The sequence below is a fragment of the Aquila chrysaetos genome, chromosome 3, assembly GCF_900496995.4.
Source record: "Aquila chrysaetos chrysaetos chromosome 3, bAquChr1.4, whole genome shotgun sequence".
Lineage (NCBI taxonomy): Eukaryota > Metazoa > Chordata > Aves > Accipitriformes > Accipitridae > Aquila > Aquila chrysaetos.
The window spans coordinates 2934950-2957906 of NC_044006.1; the positions used below are offsets into that span (position 1 = coordinate 2934950).

Genomic DNA, 22957 nt, shown 5'->3' on the forward strand with positions numbered 1-22957 from the left:
TTACCCTGACCACAGTGCACTAGAGAGAACAGACAAGTTGTGGCAGGTTGCATCTTTGCTTTTCCTCTTTAATAATGAGTGATTTTATTTGGCCAGGGAAGATGGAAATTCCAGGAAATGTGGGCATTAAAAAACTTGTGGGCAAAGATAATGCAAAACTATCAAAAGAAAAATAACTCTTGTAATGTTACTGCCCTTTTCTTGTACACCTGTTGAGAAAAGTAGTTGAGAGGAGCAAGGGAAGCTTAGTTAAAATAGCAGATAAATGCAAAAATGAAGCACAAATAATATCTAATGGGGGAAAAACGTGTTTTGATCTAGTGCTCCTTTTCCTGGTGTCCCAGTTACTTTGAATTCTTTATGTTGAACAATCTGTTTCACTTGGAAAAAGCTCTGGCTTTTTCTGACAACAGTGCTCAGCATCTGCTCATTTTAGGAGAAAGCTGTTCGCTATTTTTGGGAAAGTGCAGGTTTTTAATTGGAATTTGTGATACTGCCCAAGAATTGCACAAGTGTAGCTGTGGCTTTTTCTGTGATAACCACCTCAGTTGTAGCCTGCCTTGTCCACAATTCCTTTGAGAAAGAACAGTCCTTGTTAAGCCTATTTTTAGAAGTAAGGGAGTTGAGTCAAAATGTTGAAATGACTTAATTGGGGTGTGACTTGGCAGAGGGAGACTTTTGGGTTTCATGAATAATGTGGTTCAGTCCAATGGACTGGTTCATAGCTGACATCATTCTCACAGTACTACTTCCAGTTCACATATATTGGCACTTTGACCTAATGTTTGGGTGGATGGGATTGTCTTGTGTATGAATGTTACTGAATTTGCAGCTTTCCTGTCTTGAGAAAACTTATGTTGAAAAAAATCTTTTAAAACTGACTTGCACATTGCATACGCAGTGATGCAGTGCGTATGCAATGTGATGACATTCTGTAATATTTTTCATTTCCTAGCAAGAGTATAAGCAGGGCAGGGCTTTAGGAATTACAAGAACAGCTTTTGTTCCCTGATATGATACTGGATTAATTTCCTTATGTTATGTAGGATCATAATTTCAGGGCACCTTTGTAATCCCTTGGGAAATTCTACATAAAAGAGTGCTGACTTGACTTCTGTATCATCTTTTTGCTTCCTGTGAAAATTCCCTGATCTCCCTTTTGTTCACATTCTTGAGGTGAGTTGCTGACAGCGTGAGGAAGACCTTGGAGACGTGCTTTCTTCAACATGCAGGACTTTACAGAACTGGCATCTACACTGTCTTTTACTGAATCTCCTTTAATTTGGAGAGTGTAGGAGGTTTTATGCCATCTGTCTGTTCATAAGTTATTCAAGAAATTATTTTTACCTGGGATGTTACCATGACAACAGACAGTTGGTAAAGTCTTCACCAAATGCATTTCTAATGTTGTCCAACTGCTGCTAAATCAGTAGGATCTGGTGTTTTGCTGTGGTTTCAGTGATGAAGACAGTGCGAAAGAGGTGTAAATACTTGTTTTGCCAAATTTGCGTTCTCCAGGTAGTTTTAGATTATTAATGCAATGCATCGGGCGGTAATATCACAAGCAACCTTCTTGATTCCTACCCCACCATTCTGTGGGGTGAGAATAGGAAGAAAGTAAATTTTAATAGTAAATGATATATCCACGTATGTGTATATTATTAGGAAGCCTTTTTCATCATTTATTATCTTCTGTGTATTAAAGTACTGCTACACAGCTATGTTCCTGTTCACAGCGTTATTGTAAATGGCAGCACGGTTTTGATTTCTGTCCTTTGCTCTTGTGGATCTACAAATTGTAACGTAGGCAAGTTGATTATTGATAATATCTAACTCTCTAAGAGAACTCTCCATCTCCCTGAAAGTTAGTGGCCTGCAAACCCTCTTAAGAAGTTAGAAACCACTGATGTAGGAAGTGTTCTTGCTGCTGTTGGCTCCGCTGTAGCAACATAGTTAGCTGAAAACACTGATTCTTGCAGCTGAACGCACTTTGCTGAAACAGTATTTAGCCTGCTTCTGATAAAACGGTGCAGGAGGGTGGGTGTCATTAGGCTAACGAAGAAGCAAAGCAGACCAATGTCTACACCTGGCTGGAGATTCACTTTCTAATTAAAAATGGTGCACGTGCCATGTAGTGGGCCCAGATTTACCAAGTTTGAAGTTAGACTTACTGGCCGAGTGGCTTTCTCTTTGCCCAATTTGGGGTGAAGCTTCTGGATAATCGGCACATTCAGGAAGGACTGAATTTTGGAAGGTCTGGGTGTTTATGGAGATTGTTTGGCTTTTTTACCCTGTTGGTGAGTGTGGAAATCCTTTTCTAATATAAATCTGTTTCATATAAATTTGTAAAATGTTGACAGAATACAATTATGTGAGTGCAGATAGTCTGATTTTTTAGGGGGAAGAACTCTTCAGAGGTCTTTAACAAACCAGTGCTTTTGTAACCTCAAAAACTGTCAGCAGAGGCTTTTGGCTGCTTTTAAATAAGCTGATTATCAGGAGCCCTCGAAAACACTTCTGTGGAAGGGCAAGGTATTTTGATGTTTAGGGCCTCTAATAACCTTACTTCATAACCATGTCAATGGCATTTATTGCTATCTGGCATGAAAAATTAGAAATGCATTAAGTGCAACTATCTGGTAAACTTTCTAGACCTCTGTGCCGATGTTTTACTCGTGCAAAGCCGTTCTAGCACTCTGGAATACACGAAAGCTGTGATCCTTCCCATTTCTGCTGCTTAGGTTTGAGATAGGACAAAGCCTGGAAGGTGGGTGCAGGTTAGGACAGATAACAAAACCGTGCCGTTGCATAGGTCTTTTGAACTGTTCTGCTTAAAGATTGCATTATTTAGTCCTTAAAGGAGATATTTTGTACTTTCCCGTAGGCGCTCCGAGATAGAGCAGTGACTAGGGGTAACAGCCTAAAGAGGCGGACGGCAGCGGCTGAGGATGGAGGCTGCTTGCGGTCAGGAAGATGTTACAAAGGAAGCAGTTACCAGTAAGGATTCGATTTCTGGGACAGTATTAGATTCTGAGACACCAAAGCAGGTTTTCTGGTTTAAGCCACCGGCAAGTTGTGGGGATTTTTTTCATATTTTACCCTTTTCAGTCCCCATGTAAGTGGCTGCTTAACTTTCTTGAGATGTCCTTTTAAATGAAAATACTAAATTGTAGTCTACTGAAACTGAACTGTGTGCAGCAGTTGGTTGGTTGTACGCTTAATCACACCAAATTCAGTGTTTTTTCATTAAGCCTTGTTTTATATGTAGTACCTGCTTAACTAACCTGGCTTATTTCACAATGTTCAGTCTTTGGAGCCAGGGTGTTGTAGTGATTTATGTTTTTTTCATTAATGCCAGAGCAGCCAACAGAAATTTGGAACAAAAGAAACAATTAAGGAGGTATATCAGCATCTAGCATCACTCCAGTAGGTGTGCAGCATTTTAAAAGTGAAGCCGAGGGAGTCTGCTTTGTGTCCTCTAGTTTTATATATTTGACCTCTGTAAAATAGAAATTACAACTAAAACATTAAAACTGTAATAACTCCTTGTTTGCTCTGACAAGGAACAAGAGTTCCTTGTTTTAACCTGTTAGTCTGGCAAGGGTATCTTTCATTGTTCCTTGGCTGTACACTTGGTTCACATAACTTGACGGTTCACTCATTTGTCATCATCAAGATTAGAAGCATCGTGGGGTTTTTTGGTCCAAAAGCTCTGTCTTTCTATAAATGCCACTTTGGAACTGGTGAGTGGTGGGCAGTAAGTCAGGAGACGAAACAAAAAGCCATTTTTACCAGCTGGGAGTAAAGACAACTCCAAAAGATTTCCTGATGCTGAGCAAAGAGCAGCACTAATGAGCTCCTATGGGAAATGTAATCTGCCCATAGTGAGTAAAATACTAGATGGGGAGGAAGAGTGATTTTATGAGCCAGGTATCATTTCAGATTTTTCCTTAACTTACTGACCTTGCTGAGGATCGGAAAACACTACATGTTGCTAATTCAGTTACTTCAAAGCATGTGATAGTGGAAGATAAATCCTAGAAGGAGAGTATTCATAAAAGACTGGCAGACAGGGTGATCTTTAAACAGGTTTTTTAAATTGTTGTTATTAATCCATTAGGGTTTATTTTAAATAATAAACACAACCACGGATGTGAACCTGCAGATCACAAATTGCAGAGAGATTCCTCCTGTTAAATTTCAAAACCCTTCTGGTGAAATGAGAGTGGGTTGTGAGGCATTACCATCCTCAGAAACAGACACAAAATTATCACCTGCTCTGGGGAATATGACCTGTGTTATGATTTGAAAGGGCATGCAGCCCCCTTCCTTCTCAGCACCTCTTCCTGATGGACTGATGCTCTAGAAAGTAAGTGGCCCATAGAGGTAATGAAGAGGGTAAGTAAAAAGATACAAGGCATTTATGAAGCAGCACTTTTGTGCTTTTCAGTCATTGAACGTACGCAGTTTTTCGTTCAGAAATACTCCAGGCATTGAGGTTGTTTGTAGTCAAAAGCCTGTAGAGAAGCTCGCTCTGCAAGTGGAGCATAGGAGACCCTCCCCATCAGCTCTGCAGTGCGAACAGAAAGGCATGGCTGGGGACCAGGGAAGCTAAAGCAGAGCAAAGTGGGGGGAAAGGTGGCAAATGCGAAAGTAATTCTGTGATTTTTTGTTCTTTCTTGTTGTTTAAAGTGTAAGGGTGTGGTTATGTTAGAGATAAATGGAAAGATAGGAGGCGGGGAGGAAAAATAGGTGGTGTACAGTATGTGTGGTCATCAGCTTCACCAGCACACCTGCAGTGAGAAGCCCACATGTGCTTTCCTGAGAGGCTCGTGGCTATTAAAGCATGCCTCAGTTGTTGCTCATAGAACAATAAAGAAGCCGTTTGAATTATTCCCAGGAACCCAGCTGTGCCATTAGTCAGTCTGGTAAAGTTTGTCCAGAGGCAGAAAGCATCTCTAGCATGGTGACTGCAGCAAATGTTCAGACTGTTTGAAAGATTAGTTACAAGAGCCATCACATTGCAGAGAAAGGGGGATTTATAGGCAGTACCTCTCTGCCACCACTGCCCACAGGAAATAAGTGTTGTACAAACAGGAGCCCCACAGTCCTGGGTAATGAAAATGGATTTTCTTCACCATCTAATTTCATAATTTTCAATGCAGTTAGTTTTGCAGCTTTCCCAGACTTAATTTTACAAGGCACTTTTCATCCTCAATAGAATAAGAACATTCTGCACATAATAAGCCATTAGTTTTTCAAAGAAATCACAGTCTGGAATGAACACTGGGATTTCTCCATTAGATAGTAGCTTTTATGTATTGTGTATATTCTGTGTGTATATATATATACAAACTTATATGTATTTGTATGCTTCAGAGAGGTACAGTAAGAAATAGCGCTGGGTTTTTCTTTATACAAATGAAAAGGTGGTAACTGTATTGCTGTGTGTCTGAGCTGCAGAGAATTGGCACGGCCCCAGACACTGCTGATTTCCACTAGCTGGCAATCTCACCCTGTTTCTTGTAAGGAACGCATTAAAAGTATTAATGATGATAACAAAGAGAAAAGTGGGATGATTAAAATGAAATAAAATAGCAGAGGAAGGAGGAGGGCTGGAAGGCACAGTGTACATCAGGGACTGTTTTCAGAGCTACAGAGCAGAGAAACCAACCCCTTTTTCACATTTTTAGAAAACCTTCGTCAGAGAAGTAGTCTGGTGTGTTGCCTGCCCAGTTGCCCATGCTGTAAAAGCACGTCCCATGGTGGGCAATTACAGCCCACCTGTGACAAGGGGGTTCTGCAAGGATGGGTTTTCAGTCCTGCAAGAACTTGCAGATAAATAAAAAAGCAATGGGTTTGCAAAGCTCTGCAATTCTTTTACAATGTAAAAGCACTGATAAGACAAGAAGGATTTTATTCAGTGTTATCTTTTCTCTAGTAGTAAAGCTGTCTTAAGACGCTTGGGCCATTTGTCACTAAGGGCTGCTCCTCTTCCCATACAGTCCTGCCCATACTTTTTTTTTAATTGAACCCTAACTGTAAAAAAACAAAATGCCTTATTTCAATGATTAGATTTACACTCTAGGCTGCAGAGTTAGCACAGCTAGTGCATGGTAAAGGATCAGAATTAGTGAATATGGAGAAGATGTAATAGCAAACTGCATGCCAAGAATCCTACTGCAGGGATCCTGATCATCTCAGTGGTGCTAATTTGGTTGTTTCTGATACAGTTAACAGCGTTGCCATTTCAGTGGCGATCAGTAGAGTTCAGTTAGATGAGCCAAAGGGAGCTAGTCAGTACTTTGACTCTTTCCATAGGTCCTACTGCATTTTTAGGATGCCTTTGTGGAGATGTTTGTGACAGGGCAAGGCCTTTGCATTCATTTAAACTTATAGATATATATGGATCGCTCTAAGGTGATGTGATTTGACTGGTAAATTGTTCCAAGAGTTCTTAACACCTCTTGAACTGAGAAGTAAATTCATATGAAAATCAGCTGGTTTGTAGTAAATTGTATGAGTGTATCACAGAGTCTTTTGGTGACCTGCCACAGTGCCTTGCGCCCTTCTCTGGCAAACAGATTCATTAACCTGTGTGGTCTCTGCTGCTCTAGACTCAGGATGTGTTTCTTTTCCCCTTGTGCTGAATGTTCCAGGAGTCAAGCATGTTTTACTTTTTTTTTTTTTTTTTTTTTTTTTTTAGTTGACCCTATACCATGCTTGGTAGTAGTAGCTCACAGATTTATGATTTTGAATCTTGGCCACCACAGTTAAGATGTGACTTCCAGAAGGCAGGGAACTCCTCTGGCTGGGGTCTTTGAGTCAGTGTATCTCACTGAGAAGTGGTCTGTCTCACTAATGTAACAACGAAGCAGTGAATTCAAGGACTACAGCTAAAAGACTCATCTTTACTCCAGTGTGAATAAGGCTGGAGTTTTCTCTTACATCCTTGCTCTCAAGTTACAAAGCGCTGGGAACTGAGATGTTTTTTAGGTCCCATTCACCTGGAATTTGTTCCCTTATGCATCAGTTGCAAAACCCTTGCGGAAGGTAGTAGGTACAAAATGAGGTCTTTTGTCCCTCACCTGCCATTCCCGGTCATCCGCAGATATGCGGAATGCATGGAGGGAAGGATATGGGGAGTGTAACTCCCAGTTAGCACAATCTGGTATAGCTCATGCTTGGGCTTCCCGTGATGTGATCACAGCCATGCAACTGTTCATCCCCACTTAGATGGGGCCTTGTACGTGCTGCTGGCACTGTTTGTTCTGAAAGGAGTTTCTGGTTTCATTACAAAAACAAAACAAAAAACAAACCCAACACCATTAGAGCAGAAAAATGGAGAGAATACAAAAAGCAGAATTCCAGCAGCTCTATTCGAAAAAAGGAGAGAATTGCTTGTTTGGGGCATGACGTGTTGTGGAACATGATGTTCAGGACTGAAATACAGTTCTTTGCCCTAGGGAGCTCTCTGTCTTACCTTACTGCCTTTTGTTCTGCTCCAGACAAGCTGGCTGTATTGCTTCGTCCCAGGAATCATTTCCTTCTGACATAGGTTTCCATTAATACATTCCTGCTTGCATCTTTGTTTCTGGGCAATTTCCAGAGCATTAAGCCACAGCACATCCACTTATTCTGGGACTCCCCATCTCAGTCATTAGCTTCTTTTGCAAAGCCTCGTCCACTGCATGCTGCAAACCTAATTGTGCTCTGCCTGTTTCCTCCGCTTTGACTGCTGTAGCAGTTACAGCCTCAAAGAGCTCCATCAGATTAACCACAACTGTTCCTAGCTGAAACCACCTTGGTCCCTATTACTCAAGCTGTGCTTTTGCTTTTGATCTTTTAAATGCTTTGTAATGCTTACCCCACCGTTGATGTGAAGCTAATTGGAATGTAACTTCCTACAGCACTTCTGGATCTTTTCCTGTAATGATGCCAAAAGCTTTTCTCTCTCTGGGGTCTGCACCTGAATTTAGCTGCGAAATGACGGGCTTTCAGGAGATAAAGTTTTGCATCAGGATTTTGGTAGTGTAAATTTCTGACTTTGTCTAGCCATTATTTGCTAGCTGCGCTGGGAAAAGGGGGAGCCTTCGATGTGAAGGGTTTGTGCTGCCAGCAGACAGAGTCTACAGTAGCAGACTGCCAGGCAGCACAGTAAAACAGCCCCCTGTGTCCTCCTGCTTCCACTGGCCAGTTTCCAGTGCTCCTTTCCTACATCCCAGTTCTCCCCCCCTCCCCTTATTTTATTTCCAGACACTTAGGTGTCAGCGTCTCATGCCTTATGCTCCGAGCCTGCAACTTGGTTGTTCCTGGATTTGGCAGCCTTGTGCCTTGGCATCAACACTGCGCAGCCCCTCTTGCTGCAGGACCCCGTGGGATGTCTTTTAGGAGGGCTCAGCAGCTGCAAGCAAGCCTTTGATCGTTTCTTTGCGCAAAACGGGAACAGCTCTGAATCAGCTGGCCATTTCCATATGGGAAGGGATAGAAGCTTTCCTGGAACGAGGTGGTGGGGGCAGATTGGAGGTTACCACTGTGTGGTGGAGTGTTGCAGAGCATCCAGTCTCTCCGGAGGCTGGGTACCACAGTTAACTTAGGAGGGGCAAGCCTGGGGAAGGCGAGGCTTGTGCTGCCTGTGGGGCTCGGGGGACAGAGAAGGAACACGTTCATGTGACTCTCAGCTGGGGAACCTGTGGAAATAAGTGAAAGGAGGGAGAACTCAGCTAAGGGTGAGCTAGGTGAAGACTCTAACCTTCCACCCTTATGGGGAGAAAGGGCTTCAGATGGTCTACTTTATCGCAGCACTAATTTGCAGACCAGCAGGAAAGGTTATGTTCCTTGCACACTTCTCATTTTAGACGCGAGCTCTTGGCCAACATCCAGCGCATCCATGGAAGTGGCAGCCCTGGCACCCAGTCTTGCTGTCTGTAAGATAAAGGACCTGTGCGTGAGCAGGTCGGCTGGTGTTTTGAGTACCCAGAGAGGGGCCAGAGTATGAGGGAAGGAACCTGAGCACGTATCTTCTGACACAGGAGTAATCCAACGCCTGCTTTGCATCTTGCATCGGCAGCTCGTTTCCCACAGGTTCCTGCAGCCTCTCGCTAAGATGGAGAGCTAGTGCCACCTTGTGCACAGCAGCAGCCATGCCTCCCACCCGAAGGAAAGCTGTGCGAGGGCTGCCTGCCTCTTCCTCAGCAGCCTCTTGCACTTTGCAGAGGGGACATTAGGCACCAGGAGGCAGAAGTGATGGGTAACAGGCTGGCTGCAGGATGCCTGGCCACTTTTCCTCCGTAAGGCTGAGAGGGTTTCAGAGCTGAGTCGGAGTGGCAAAGCCAGTGGAGGACAGGGACGATGGACTAAAAAGCAGAGGGTGAAAGAATCTAGTACAACATCACTTCTGGTTGTTTCTGTAAGCGCCAGAGCAGCGAGGTTGCTCTCGCCACTGAGAAAGTGGGGCCGAACTGGCGGAAGGAGGCAGAATTGCCTCCCCAGTTCAGAATGAAATTGAATTCAAGCCACAGCCTTGAAACCAAATTCGTAACTCAGTGCCCGCCATAGATGCAGGATACTGAATCATTCATCGGCGGTTAAGTGACAGAAACACCACCTGGGAGGCCAAAACGCTGGGTAGGTGATCAACACGAGCACTGCCTGCAGCAGCCCTCTCCTCTCTGATTCCAGGTCCTGGCCCAGGCCATGATGTCCCTCAAGGAGAAGAGGCAGTAGTGCCATCCTGCGGTCACCTGGGCCTTTGCAAGAGGCAGAGTGGCTTTGTCCTGCTATTGTTTTCTTTGCTTCTGCAGGAACTGGTTTTATCTTGGTTCTCTCTTTTTAATAAGGGTGATAAAAGTTTAAACAGGTATTGCCTGCTTAAGCTGGGCAGCAGCTGACGGTGGGGTTACTTAGAGGGTTATGAGAGCAGCTCGTGAAAACGATCCCTGTGCTCTCGTAGTCCTATAGCCACTCTGCAAACAGCGTGGGGAAAGCTACTCTAAAATACAGGCTAGCTCGGCAGGGCACAGAGAGAGTCCCTCACCTACTGATATCAAAACTCTAGCAGCCCCGGCTGCGAAAGCTGTGCTACAGGTGAGGGGAATTGTCCCGATAGCCTAAAAAACCTCCTCTTCCCTCCCTGGAGAGTAGGGCAGACAGAGTCCAGGGTCCTCCAGCGAGTGCTTCAAATCCTTCCTTCCCTGTCAGGCTCTGGAAGTCCCCTGGGCATGTCCTTTTCAGGGGGACAAGAAAGCTGCAGATACAGCTGTATAAAATATATATATATATATATATATATATATATATATATATATAAAATCCTACACACATCGGATTATTGTTGTTTTCCTCTGTTTCTGCAAACATACCCAGGAAGGTGTGTAGTTCATTGAAAGGGAGCTATTAGGAGATGAAAGAAAATAGCGGTCCCTCTGGAATGTCACCTGGGAGTATTATACCTTGGTAATGCTCTCAATTGGTTTTGAGCTGGCTTGGGACACACCGTGTGAGGAATTAATCCCAAATAGGATTATTGCCATAGGATTGATGAAGGTACATCCTATTTCTACCTGTCTGGAAAAAAATTACACCTTGAATTTGATCACTTCTGTTGGGATGCCTCTACCTCATTCTTATATGAGGATGTCAAGCCTGGGCTTTTATAGACACTGCACTCTGTCATTGCCACTCGAGCAGTGGTACCTTTCCAGGTCCCTGTGGTGACACAGACGAACTCTTTGGGCTTAGGAAAAGACGTGAAGATGGTTGGGGGCTTTTTCCGTTCTTCCAGGGGAAATAGATGTGTGATGCCACTTTCTGCTTGTGGCGCCTTCTGCACAAGGCTGGAGGGGCCAGTGCTGCCTTGGGACTCCTGCTAGGTGCTTCTCCAGTATCTTCCCTAGGCAAGAATTTCTCCTCCTTCCCAGGTTGTTTCAGTGCTTCTCTATCCTTTCCACCAGAAAGCTCTTTTCCTAATACCTGAATCATTCCTCCTGCAGGTCAGGCCCGTTACTACCTACACAGCTATGGAAATTGGGTGGTTCCCTCCTCTTACAGCAGCCTTTTATGCACTTGACTGTTATCCTCTTTCCCCTAACCTCTTTCTTTCTCAGGTTTACCCACCCATATCATCAAACCTTCCCTCCAGATCGGGCCTCTGCCCAGATTTGTTTCTCCTTATCCTATTTGCAAGCAGTCCCTGTATTTCTCGAGGTAGCTCAAACCTGGGGCCTGCCTGGCGCACGCAGTGGGATGACAAGACAGCTCCGTCTGCCATGTGGTGATTTGAGAGCAAAGATATGTATTTTTTTAACCATTCCTTAATGACTGATGTCAGGACTTGTATACGATGAGGCAGTCATATGCAAAGCCATTCCCCGAGCAGTTGTCGCATGAATAAGGAGTGGAGACTGGTGCTTTGTGTACATCTACAAGGAAGGGGTGCTTAGAGGGTTAAAGGTAAATCTTCCTTCTCACCCCAACTTGGACCCAGCTGTACTTTTCCCTGGTGCGGGGGGGAAACTGTGTGGCTCTCCTGAGTGTTGGGGAACTGTACAGGGGAAATAAGATGGTAATTTGTCCTCTGTGATGACTCCATCATGGAATGGCCTGATCCAGACCCACTGTTGCAAAGACCAGCTCATATTCCCCAAGGCTTTTCCATCAGGAAACTGGACTTCACTAAAGCTGTGACTGGCACAGAGGTATACATCTGATCTTGGATAAATCCTCCTTCTGAATGAAAAGGAGGTGGTGCCTGGGACCGGAGATGACTTGGTGTCGGTGCTGTCCTTGCTGGGTGGCTAATAGTGTTGCTCTGGGGGCTTTTTTCATCTAACCAGCCTGCAGAATGTGTGACCTCCTGAAGGAGGTGCCCCCAGCTGAACCCTGAGCAGAGCAAGCCTCCGAGCCAGCCAGGAATCGCTGTAGGATCACCGGCAACCAAGGCTAAGGAGCTGGCTTTGACACAGGAGTGGGACTCCATTCCTGAGAACATGGGATCCCACCACTGAGCAGAAAACACGATGGAGGAGGCAGGGTGGGGGCAGTTTTATGGACATACATAGGCCTCTGTGCAATAACCCTCCGCTCCCAGGTGACTGAGCCTTGACTTACCTAAACAAATAGGGGTCAGTATATGAGCAGAAAACATGCAAAGTGAAACCATGGCCGGCTCCGTCACCAGCCTTTCTTGCTTTTCCATCTGCCAGCCGTAGCTGGTTTGACTCTTGCTGGCTCACGCGCTTGTCTCCCTTCGTTTCAGACTGGCGTGAAAGGCTCATTGCAGTGCAGTGGCCCCGGAGCCCGTGACCGTGCTCGGTGGGGTGTGCGTGGAGCAGGCAGTTCTCCTGCAGAGCCCCAGCTGCAGCCTGGGGACGGGGACTGCTATCGCCAGGCACGCTGGAGCAATAAATTGGAGGTTGCATTGGAGAGGGGGTTGTGGGGGGGAAGAGGGTTACATCTAAGTGATCTGACCTCCTAAATCCCCTCTTGGCTAAGAAGAAAGGGGCACATGGGAAGCGCGAGGAAGGAGAGAACATTTGAGAACCGAGGCAGTCCTGTTTGCTGAGGAGTCTGTGCGACTCCCTCCCTTGCAAACCCGGAGAGGGATCTGGTCCAGGACGAGCATCTGGCTTGCGCCGTCATGGCACGATCGATCTTGATTCTCAATCCCCGTCGTGCACCAGTCTGGGGACCAGGCCCAGTCCAGTCCATCGGGCCCCACGCAGACCCCAGTTACCTGCGTTCCTTCAGAGCTGTCCTTGGCCTCTTGGTGGCCCCTGGAGGGAGCCAGCAGCTTTCCTGCTGCACTGCAGATTACCTTGGAGTGACTCGCTCCCTTCTGTCTCTTAAGGCCAGCTTTAGGTTTAGTGGGGTCTGGCTCCCTGCACTTGGCGTCTTAGCCCTCACTACCTGCTTTGCAAAGAACCGAGGACTTGTTCAAGAGCAGAACTGCCCCGTGGCTGGAAATCTGCCCCCGCAGGGTTGCGTGGAAGAGATCGGGGCGATACAGATGTCCCTTCCCCCAGCAGTGAATCCAGTCACCGCATAGCCCCTGACTTATGGCGGGGGCAAATGAGGTCAAAATGTGTCCTGTGACCTTGCAGCGCTTGATGGACGTGGGAGCAAGCAGGTCTCCGACACCTTGGTACTTGCGCTGATCTACTGGGAAAGAGGGAGGGGAAAAATCCAGCTTCTCTTAAGGATCTCTGTGCCTCTAGAGCCCTCCTGATGAAGCTGGGCCCTCCTGCACCTCGCAGCCTCTTGCCCTGTGAGCTTCTGCAGTTACACGGTACCTGGCCTTGCTGGAGCAATGCTCAGGATCAGGTCCGCAGGAGAGGAGTGGGTTGCTGCACCGCTCGATGTAGCCGTATGGGCATGGCGTGCGTCCTCCCTCCTGCCTCTTGCCAGGGTTGGAGGCATGACCCGTTCTCAACTGCTTGGTTGTGCGACGCCTCTGCTGCAGAACAGCCTCGAGAGCGGGAGGCAGCTACCTTCCTCAACACCACGCTGCTGTCCTCCGAGGCCCGTGTCCTCTGCTTCTTCCCTTTCCTTGTCCCGCTTCCCCCAGGAGCCCTACCTAAAAGTGCCTGCTTTTCACAGGCGAGCATGAAATCAAGCAATCCCACAAGGTACAGTAAGGTTTTTCTTTTCCCCCTCTCCTAAACAAGGAAAGTGCTCTGCTACTGACATCTCCGTTGCAGACAAGGTCGCGTGTCCCACGTCAAACACTGCAGGGATGGAGGATGGAGATGTCTATGGACTCGATTCCGTGGACAGACGCAATGCTGATAAAAGTGGAGCAGAGATGAAGAGGGGAGGGGATGCAGAGAGTTGTGTGTATGCGGCTGAATCCAGCTATATGGCTTTTTGCAGCCAAATAATTAAATCTTCCCTTGCCCAAGCACAGCTCTCGGGAGGCTCAAACTCGGGGCTCGGCGTGTCTTTAGGAAGCTGAAAACACGAGTCTTACAACAGAGATTTATTGAGGTCTAAAGCCTAACCTAAGAACCGACGTGGGCTACCGCAGTCTCGCTGGAGACCGCGAAAGGGGATGCGTCCCACCTTGCAGGCTGCGGTGACGGAGCCCCTCGGGGTCGGAGGTGGCACTGGGGCGGCTGCGGTGCTGCAGCCCCTCGCCTTGCCGGACCTGTCCGGCTTTTGGAAAAAAGCAGGCTCATAATTTAGTTCTGCGAACAGTTGGGTTGCAAAGGGGCTGTGAGGGTGGTCAGACAGGCAGGACAGGACTGTGGACCCGTGTTGCGGCTCCGCAGCGCAGCGCAGCGGGGGCCGCATGGCCGAGCCCGAGCGCAATGGAGGGACGCGGGAGCAGGGCTGCAGGGGGGTAACGGCAAAAAGAAAAAACAAACAAACAAAAAAAAGCGAGTGGGGAAAAAAAAAAAAGGCAAAAAGCACCCCCCTCCCCAAAAAAACCTCCAAAGGGGTGCTTTTTTCTGAACGGCATTGCGGAGGCCTGCGCTCCTTTCCTAGAGCTGGGAAGGGGAGCGGGATGTCCCTTGCTCTTGGGAGGGGGGGGGGTCCCTTTGCATGGCTGGGGGGGGGGGAACACGACCCTCGCTCTGCAACGAGGGACCGCATTTCCCCCCCCACCCCCGGCCCCTCACCCACATCCCACTCCTCGGATCTCTCTCTCTCTCTCCCCGCGGTCCCCCCCCCCCCCCCCGCCCCAGCTCTGCCCGCATTGTCCTGCCGCTCCTCCTGCCCTTTGTACGCCGGGAGCCCCCGCAAGCCCCGGCGGTGCCGGAGCGGGGCCTCCCTCCCCTCTTTCCCCCCCCAAGCCCCCCCCCCAGTGCCCCGTTAATGCGAGGAGACAGCTGCCCCGCCAGGCGCTGGCGGCATTGTTACTCCTATTTGTCAAAAGGCCGAGGATGCTCCATAGATCGCTCCGTGGCTGTTGTTAAGTGTAATTAGAGGGTTTATGTCCCCAATTTCCATGAAAATGAAGCTGTGAGGCTCCTCTCTTGGCATTCACCGCGTGCCTTAATTGTATGGACATTAAATCAAGGTCCGCTGTGAACACGCAGAGAGGGGCTCGGGCTGTCCCCGCTCGGAGCAGGGCAGGCGGCGAGCGGGGCTTGCGGGAGAGAAGGGGGGGGGGGAATAGGGGGGTAGGGGGGGGAGAGAGAAAGAGAGAGAGGCTGTCAGTGCAGGGTCCACCCCGCCGGGATCGCCGTCCTCCCTCCCCGCCGCCCGGGGCCCCCCTCCGCCGGGGCGGCCGCGGAGGCGCGGCGGGGCCGGGGGCGGTGGAGCGGGGCGAAGGAGGGGGGAGTGTATTGGGCTGCCATCCCCCCCCACCTCCTTCCTCGCCCTGCTAGGGTCAGCATCGCCCCCCCCGCCAGGACCCCCTTTTCCCCCTTTTTCCCCCCCTCCCCGGGCTCCGCCAGCCGCCCCCGCTGCATCGCACCCGGGCAGATGCTGAGCGCCGGGCGCGGAACAAACCCCGGGGGCAAAGGGACGGACAGACGGATATATCCCGAGCTCCGGCCCTACTAGCGATAAAAATACGGCTGGGAATAATAGTCATCATAATTAATACTACTCCTACTAACAGCCGAGGACAGCTCGCAACAAACCTGCGTCCCGGCACGGAGGCAGGAGCCGTGGCAAAGAGCCCGGAGACGCTTCACAACCCCCGACCCCCCCTCCGGGTCCCGGGGCTGCGGGAGTGGGTCCCCCCCCACGCCGGGCCGCCTCCGTCCGAGCCCCCGGGATGGCTGCCGGAGAGGTGGGGGGACCCCCCCCGCTTCCCTCCCCAGCCCAACATGAAAATCCCGCTCGTGTGTTTCTCTTTGCTCGCAAGGCAAAGGGAACCCGTTTCTCTCCTCCCGAAGGGAAAGCGGCGGAGGTTAAACACGCGTTTCCCAGCTCTCTGCTCCGCCGCGGTTCGGCACAAGAATCGCTCCACTTAAAAAAAAAAAAAAAAAATAATGCAAAAAAAAAAAAATTGAGAGGGATCGAAAAGGGGTAAAGCAATTAAACCGGTTTCGTTGCTCGCCGTCGGACTTAGAGGCGCCTTATGAATTTAGGACGATTGCTCTCTCTAGATACCGCGTCTGAAAAATCCTCACCCCCTCCCCTTCCTCCCCTTCCTTTTTGTCCGGGAAAAAAAAAAAAAAAAAAAAAAAAGAAGAAAAAAAAATCACAAGCCCATTAAGGTCGCTTGCACAAGGGGAGAAAAAAATCCTGATGCTCTTCCAAGTTAGCAATAGAGCTGGGTCGCTCTCCCACCATTGTCGCCCAAACCCCGTAATTACAGCTCGGCAAGACTAGCTCTTAGCAGATTTACCCACTCCAGTGGAAGCAGGGCTCGGCGGCTCCGGCGGCACAAACTCTGCTGCCTCGCTCAGATCCAGTGCAAACGCCCTCCCGTGGCTCAGGACGCTTGTTTTTGTGTAGGCAAGCTGGAGATGAATAAGAAAAGCGCCTAGTCTCTCATTATCTTTGAATTTCAGACTTTTTTTCCTCTCTTTTTTTTTTTTCCCTTTTCTCTCTCTCTTTTTTTTTTTTTTTTCCTCTCTCCTCCTGCCCTGGAACAATGCAGAAGGACCTCATCAGAGTGAAAACCAGGCTCCCGCTAGGCTTTAAAAGCAAGATGAACTTGGTGCACCACCCATCTTTCTCTTCTCTTCTCCAAAGCTCTTTAAAGGGGTTATGAGGCGTCTCTCTCAATTTATCCCTTTTCTCTTGATCTTCCTAGCAGAGGGGTTTGGGGTCTAGTCCTGGCTGTTTCAGCTGATCTCATCCAGTCTAAGGGATTAGAGCTTCTTCTCCGCATCCCGGCTCTCAGCACATCTGCTGATTGGGTTCAGCACAAGAGGATTACATTGGGACCCAATGACGTCACCGCTAGGACATAAGTTCTCCTCCATTAACCAAATCCTCATCAGCAAGATGTCCTTGAAACTGGAGGAGTAACATTCAGGACTCCATCGCCAGCCCGTCCCCACCTTCCTCCCGGGCGGGCTGCTGGGGCTTTCGGAAAAAATATTGTTTAAGCTTTGAGCACTTGCAGCTGCATCAATAATGTACCGCTATGGGCTGGAGGATCGAGGCGTTATAGGAGAGCGCATACCCTATAAATAGGGTTCTGCACCTAAACTGTTAATCAGAGGAGCTTTATATATTCTGTTGCTTTTTCTTTTTTTTTTTTTCTCTCTCTTTTTTTTTTTTTTTGGTTGGGAGGGGGGGGGGGGGGGGGGGCAGAGGGGGGGGGGAAAGCTGCATCCTACAGTTATATTTCCAAGCTCAAAAAGACATCAGCGATAATTTTCTTTAAAGCTGACATGGATTTAATTTTAAAACGTGTTTTCTTTTTTTTTTTTTTTTTTTTTAAGAAATGTGTAGGATTTCACCCCCGTTCTCTCCAAGAAGAGACAATGTGTCCTGAGTTATATAAAGTAAGAGGTTCCCTTTAAATATACAATATGAATTTTATATTTTGGGGTTTAATGCTAGATTTTTCTTAATATTACATGAGCACAGACTCAAAGGAGCAAGGACCTGAAAGGAAATGGCTTTGACTTCCAAGTGACAAACCAAGAGAGTATTTTTTTTTTTTTTTTTTTAAGACTTCCACCCTGGAAAACGCCGAAAGCACCTATAGATTTGCTGCCCTCAACCTGCTCTAACCTATGCTGTGGCATCCAGGCAGCTCTACCCGCCGTGCTGTCCCTTTCGGGCATCCTGCGCTTGCAGTTTAGCTGGTGTCTCACTATGTGCTTCCACCACATCCATTTTGCGAGCTGGAAAGCAGTCAGACATGGGTTTGCTGCAGCTCTTGTTGGTTAAACTTACAAACCTCATCACGGTGCGGCTGTTACAGTGGAAATGGGCACCAGGATTTATTTATTTATCTAGGGTCACCGAATTTCATCTCTGGGGAGAGAAAACGTGTTTAACAACAAGCTGGCTATGTCCAGCTAGGAGAGGTCTTGCTTAGAAGCCTTGCGTGTGTTTAATTTTTCGGTAAGCAAGCCGCTTCTTCACTGCTAATTATGCATCCCTCCCCCTCCAGACACCCCCCCCCCCCCCCCAAAAAATATGTGTATACACACACACTCACACTCACACTGATTTTTGTGATGGGAGGTCCAGGTCTGTGGGTTTCTACACGCCCTTATTCCCCATCCAGAGTAACTTTTATGGCCAGCAGTGCTATGCGTATTCGCTGGAATAGCTTTCAGGCGAGGATTTATTTGCCTGTGTGTATTTCCATGCACTGTGGTATTTTCATTCTTCTTAGGAAGGAGGTAAGGCGGGGTGTCCTGGTTTCGGCTGGGAGGCAGGATACAATTGTTTTGATGGAAGGCGTCTTGCTCCAGCTCTGGAAGTCTCTCCCTGCCCCAGCAGTGTGAGCATTTCCAGGACAGCTAGGTAATAACCGCTGGAAGAGGGATCTATTCCCTTCCCCACTATATCAAAACAATTGTTTTGAGGATGGCGTCTCCCTTTCTGAGAGTCGTGCCATGCTAGACCAGGCTCTGAGAGGAAAACTGCCTCCAAATAGCAGCTCATAAAGAGGTGGTGGGCCACGTTTGGCTACCGATGAATGAGCAGAAATACTCTGCAGCGAGGTGAAATATCACCTTCCAAGCTCAAGAGCCATATTTAAAGGGCAGCCACAGCACTGTGAGCCTCCGTCCCTATTCATGTATATTTTTCTCTTTTATAACGCTGCAGTTCATGACATAAGCACCAAACCGGGGAAAATCAGTATTTGACATTATGCAGTGAAGGGAATTTTCCCTTAGCTTTTCGTCTTCTGAAACTTTAAAAAAAAAAAAAAAAAATCTCCTTATTTAGAGCCTATTCCATATTGACCTATTTACTCCGACAGACCAAGGCTCTCAATCTTTTATCGATTTCAAAGAAAACAACCTCAACAAATTAACACGGAGGAAACCACTCTTCTTACCCCCTTTGCACGGGGCCCACCCCCGGGGTGTGTGGGGGGGACGGACACACACTCGGACCCGGCCTCCGCACCCAGCCCCGAGGATGCTCCCGACCAGACCTGCCAAAAGCCGGGGAGAAGCTCCGGGGATACCCGGGGGGGGGGTGGCGGGGTTGCCGACCCCCCCGACCCCCGGCCCTGCTACCGGCCGCTGCCCCGGCCCCCCCCCCCCCCCCCCACCCCGGCTCCGGTACCGGCCTGTTCCCCGGTCCCTGGCTCCGGTATCGGCCCCTTCCCCGGTCCCCGGCTCCGGTCCCGGCCCCTTCCCCGGCCCCCCCGGCTCCGGTACCGGCCCCTGCCCCGGCTTCGCCCCCCCCCCGGCCCCGGCGCCGGGCCGGCCCCGGTTTCGCTGTCCATGGTATTGAAGGAGCGGAGCGGGCAGCAGCGGTGCGCGGGGGTGTAGGGTTCAATTCGGGGGTGCGTGGTGGGGGGGTGGGGGGGGGGGATTGTTTCTCCCCATAAACAGGAGGTGTTTTGCTTCTTGCCCCCTTCCAGAGAGATCTTTACTCAGCTGAAGGGGGGAGGTCGGTCGGTCGGTCGGTCTGTCTGTCACCCGTGCGGGCAGAGCGCGCTCCTTCACCCGCCTCTCCCCCCCCCCCCCCCCCCTTCAAGAATCCTCCCCGACAATAAAACCCGCGGGTTTTATTTTACTTCTCCCCCCCGCCCCTCCCCGGAGCGAAGCGGGGACGGGGTATTTCAAACCTCCTGTCACTGCGAAGCCCCATGCTAGCGACTTAGCCATGTCCTACGGCGGTGGGGGGAGCGTTCCTGTTCGGCGGGCTGGCGGCAGGGTTTTATTTCTCCTTTAAAACAAACCTTACCAACAGTTCAGCCCCTCTAAAGTTTACCATTAAATACCCCCACCAGCTCAAGCCCCCCCCCCCCTCCTGCGGCCCTGCAGCCTCTTCCTGAGTTCCAGGCTTTAAAAGCAGGCTGAGGACTGGCTGCTATTTTATTAACACTTCCAGTGAGACATTTTCTCTTAAGCACGGCCCTTCCTTAATCTCTAATGCAGCATTTCTACATCCCGGAAGAAAATAGTCAGATGATTTGCAAAGGGCCATTTTTTTTCTTTTTCGTTTCTTTCTTCTTCTCCCCCTCTTTCACTCTCTGCCTTTTTAAACCTACCACCTACTGTTCCCCGAACAAAGAAATCCCAGAGACAAGCAACATGCCTCCACTTTCCTTCCATTTCCAAACCCCAACTCCGCCATGCACAGATGACCACATTAGAAAAATACACAAGATTGAACCCGAAATCAACTGCGGCACAACAAACCGTAGAAAACGTACGCTCGGCTCTGTCCCGGGCAACGTGACACACACGTACACACACACACACACGCATAGACACACACTGCGGAGCGTTCGCAAAACACCCGAAAAATTTCATCACCCTCCTCATTTCTGCTGAATAAGTCAATAACAAAACAGCCTTTGTCTGTTTGTTTGCCACCAGGATGCGGCCCAGGTACCGGAGCAGCGCTTAGCGGCCGGTGCCCCGTCGCCATCCCGAGCATCGCCTCGGAGCTGACCCGCAGCCTAGAGGAGAAAGCAAAATCTCTTTAAAATGAAGCCCAGATCTCTTTCAAATCTCAGAGAAAGGTTTTGCAGATTCTAGGCCTCTGGTTTCTGCCCCAGAAATCTCGCTGCATAGGAAAGAGATCAACAGAGTTTGGTCCCTGCTATAATTTCAGGCATTCTTCTACATTTTTTTCTTTTTCTTAGAAAGCAATTCATTTTCTTAGAAAGTAATTACACTTACAAGAGGTTTGGGAATCAGATTTTTCTATCAAGTCTCCTCTCCCTCTTTTCCTCCCTCTGTCTCCTTTTGGTCTTCTTGGCTGCTGCAGGGCTTTTTTTTTTTTTTTTTCTTTTTCAGATCTGTAATAAAAAAAAATAAACAAACCCCCTCCCTCCCCTCTTCCCCTAGAAATATACAATTTGCTGATTTGCAAAGCCTCTTCCTATGTGGAGGAAAGCTGCCTGCTCTCCCCACGACTCGCTTTCCTGGCCTCCCAGCTCCTTGAGAAAGGAGGAGGGCCTTGTGCATTACAATTCCATTCAATCTCATTCATTCTTGCCTCTTTCTAACGGTCTTTGGACAGCAAATCCACACCAACGGGGGGTCCGAGCCCCCTCCTCACGCCCCCCCCCAGCCTTAAACACACACAATAGCCGTCAGCTAACAGCACAGCAGCAACTTTGAAACATTCAAGCTTCTGAAGTGAAGAATGCCCGCAGCTCCCAACCCCCACCCCCTCCACTTGTTCCTGGGCTTGACATTTAAAAAACATATAATGATCTTAATTTAAAAAAGGGGAAGAAAAAATAATTAAAAAAAATTCCTCACTTGGGTCACACATGGTTTTGCAGAGCAGAATTCTGGTGTCAAGAATTTCCTCTGCAGGAGAGGATTGCTCCATCACATAGCTAATTACCTGCTTCGCCTCTCAGTGCTCCGCGCTGGAGAAAGGCTTTTTTTTTTTTTCCTTCCCCCCTTTCCCTAGAGATGTTTATTTGGTTGTATCAATCACCAGGACGGTTTCCAGCCTAATTTTTCCTAGTCACCTCGCGAAGGCACGGCCGAGGGCCAGGAACTGCTGGGGCCGGGGGGGGGGTCCTGCTTATTGTGTGCCTGCGGTGCAGTGCGGATGCTGCGCTTGTGCGAGTGGGGCTGGGAGCGGGGACCGATATCCCCCAGCGTGGGGAGAGCAGGGGCTGCCCCGGGGGGGGCTTACCTGCACCTGGGGGTCACCCCCACCCCGGTGTAAGGGGGGGTACGTGGCCCCTCCGTGGCCGAGGTGGCACAGCCGGGGTGAGGGGTACATCTTGGTGGGGATGGGGGACCGTCTCTGTGTCCCTGCACGGGGCGAGGTGTCTCCTACTTGGCGGGTGGGATGTGAGCAACGAGCCACCATCTCCCCCCTTCGAAATGCTGCCCCTCGCCGGGGCTTGCTGCCCTCTCCCTGCCAGCCTGGGCTCTGGGGCTCGGGCCTGACCACCTTATCCCCGTCCCCAGCCTCCGCCGGCTGCTGTGCGGAGCCAGGGCCAGCCTAGGACAGGCTTTTCACAATTTCCCACCACCACCGCCGCCTTTTGCTTTGAAGCTTATGTATTTTCTCCTCTTTCCATTTTCTAAGTGAAGAAGGTTGCTTTCATCATCTCTAACCCTCTGCTCGATCCCTCCTTCCCCAGGATGATCCCAGCAATGCTCCCCCAAGCCCCAGGACGTTGTCTCAGGGTGGTTTTGTTCTGGCAATGGGGAGGAGAGATGTCCCTGGGCGTGAGACCCCACTGCTGTTCTCACTGAAATCGCGGTGTCTTTGGTTAAAGGCTCGGCTAAGGGCTTCAGTGGTGGTGGTGAGGGGTCCCTGCCCTCAGCATCCCCGGCTCCCCGGGGTCTCCCGGCAATGCCGACTCTCCTGACCAAGGCTGGAGCCACTGTCCCCTCCCTGGTGGAGGGGGACAGATCCAGGGATGCTGCTGTCCCTCAGGGGTCAGCCTGGCTCTGCTGGCACCCCCCAGGAGATGGAGGTTCCCCGGCCAGAAGGAACGGGGACTGGGGTAGCACAGGTATCTCCTGGTTTGGTTTGGAAGGGGAAGGGGAAAGGGAAGAAGAAAGGAAAAGGAAAAGGAAAGGGGAAGGGATGTGCAGTGGGGTCAGGGCTCTGCTGTCCCCACTCGCTCCCGCTCTGGGATTTTGCGGCAGCAGCAAGCATTAGCGGGAGGGGAGGCCACAGCTTCACTGTACACGTTTGAGGGAAAAGTCCGGTCCTAGAGGCAGCCTGTGGCTACTGCAATTCTTTTAATACAATTAAAAATCAATGACACTCTGTGCACGCACACAAATAAACATCACCCCTCTGCATCCCTGTTTCCCTGCCCACCCCCTCTTGAGGCCGGTGGGGAAGGCATCTTCTCCAGAGCCTGTTCATTACTGCTCTACTTAGATGGGGAATTGCTTAACCGGTCTCTCTCCAGTAAATC

At 49.3% G+C, this 22957-nt stretch overlaps 1 long non-coding RNA gene across 1 annotated transcript; it reads right to left on the minus strand.

The window, feature by feature from the left end:
• Nucleotides 1-13960: 13960 nt before the first annotated feature.
• On the minus strand, nt 13961-17151 carry LOC115339778. Its single transcript, XR_003922835.2, has 2 exons — nt 16301-17151; nt 13961-15088 (listed from the first exon to the last, which is right to left on the minus strand). It is a non-coding gene; the product is annotated as an uncharacterized LOC115339778 (long non-coding RNA).
• Nucleotides 17152-22957: the final 5806 nt, after the last annotated feature.